Raw genomic sequence first — 1,832 nt, 5'->3', positions numbered from 1 at the left:
ATATATATATATATATATATATATATATATATATATATATATATATAATGAAAGTAAACACAAAATTACAAGTTCAGTACTGAGGAACATCTTCCACAAAAACAAGTTTCTACAACTGCAGGAATGCTTTGTGAACAAAAAAATAGTGCCTGCTTGTCAAAAGTTGTTTTTAGAAGGAACAGTTTGCACATTCCTTATACAAAAGAAGGAGGTAATAAAACACCTTGTGTTTTGGCACAAATCATATCAATTTATTTATATAGCACATAAACAACAAAAGCAAATAAAATTAAACTAAATTACTATTTCTGACAGTGTGCTCAGGGTTTAAATTCCAGTGCAAGAATGGGTGTTGCATAATTATTATTTGCACATTATTCACAAAAATCACAGATTATTCAGCTGAAAATGTATGTTCACATAAAAAAACTACAACAAAGCATCTGTTTGAATATTAAGTTTGGTTCGTTTCCAAAACGAAAATTAGGTTTAAATCTATTTAAGATCTAACAAAATATTACAAAAACACATTCATCCTCTTACATTTTATTAAAAGACCGCGTAACAAAAACACGACGGTAGATCAAATTTAGCCTTTTACGTGCAAAAAAACCCGTTTTTGTCTAAACTGTCATTTTTTTAACTACGTGATGTTTGTTTTCATTATATAAATGTGATGTGGCAACGTTTGAAGTGCAAACGCGTTTTAAAATGTGTTTATTAAACCAACAAAATGTAGCTTTGTGTTGATTTTCCGCCACATGGATAGCTGTCTGCTAAGCTAACGAAGCTAACTTCCTCAATGATCTGAGACGTTTAAAATATAGTTGGGAGTGTTTTCACCCGCGCTCACCCGCAGTTAAAAAAAATACTTGCACAAGATTTAAAAACTGGAATCGAAAATAAAACACGTTTTTGTTACTAATGCTAACAAGCGAGTTTTAGCTTCTTATGCTAACATCGCTAGCTGTTGTTAAATAATTTTACTGTATCTTAAAACCTACATGTGCATAAAATTATTTGCTACAAAACGGAAAATAAAATATGGATCTAGCTGTAGAAGTAAACGCTCTTACCGCAAAGTTTATAAAGACAGATCAGAAGAATAACCGTCAGCTCAAAGTACACTTCCTACGCAATTGGCAAACAAAATGGACGCCACCGATTAGATTGAAGCGGTGCAGCGCCACCTACTGGACTGGAAGATGAACTGCAGACAAACTTGCTATTTTAGCGCCTCCATGGGCACAAAATTCGCTCATAAATATTTCCCTCCATCCATCTTCCTTTTTGGATAGCAGGGGGTCACTGGTGCCCATGTCCAGCTATCACTGTGCAAGAGGCGGGGGACACCCTGGACAGGTCCAAGTCCATCACAGTGACACATAGAGACAGAGACAAACAATCATTCACTCTCTCTCACACACCTAGGAACAATTTAGAGTTACCAATCAGCCTAATATGCATGTTTTTGCTGTGTGGGAGGAAACCAGAGTACCTGGAGAAAACCCACGCATGCACGGAGAGAACATGCAAACTCCACCCAGAAAGGCGACGGGATGGGATTTGCAGCTGTAACCTGCTCGCTGAGAGACAACAGCTCTACCAACTGTGCCACCCTGGTCACAAATACTTTGTACTTGTGAATCAATTTGGTAACCTTAAGAAAATTTGTGCATTTTGCATGTGTATATCGGAATTTGTGTGGGATGGTGGTGGAGCAGAGGTTAGAGAAGGTGGGCCTGTGATTGGAAGGTCACTGGCTCAACTCCCTGGACCGGGAAAGGTGAAACGCTCCTGACTCTACCCTCATTTGCCCCACTCTGATATGT

General features: G+C 37.6%; 1 protein-coding gene across 1 annotated transcript in view; it reads right to left on the bottom strand.

Moving 5' to 3' along the window:
• The window catches only part of matr3l1.2 (matrin 3-like 1.2), an 18,033-nt gene extending 16,875 nt beyond the window's left edge, over positions 1–1,158 (bottom strand). The window contains exon 1 of the mRNA XM_037675183.1: positions 1,077–1,158. The gene's annotated coding sequence lies outside the window, so the exon portion shown is untranslated. The remainder of the gene's footprint in view (positions 1–1,076) is intronic.
• Between the last annotated feature and the right edge of the window lie 674 nt (positions 1,159–1,832).

This window comes from Nematolebias whitei, chromosome 4, assembly GCF_014905685.2.
Source record: "Nematolebias whitei isolate Nwh7 chromosome 4, NemWhi1, whole genome shotgun sequence".
Classification (NCBI taxonomy): Eukaryota; Metazoa; Chordata; class Actinopteri; order Cyprinodontiformes; family Rivulidae; genus Nematolebias; species Nematolebias whitei.
This window is presented reverse-complemented; position numbering and strand designations above follow the sequence as displayed.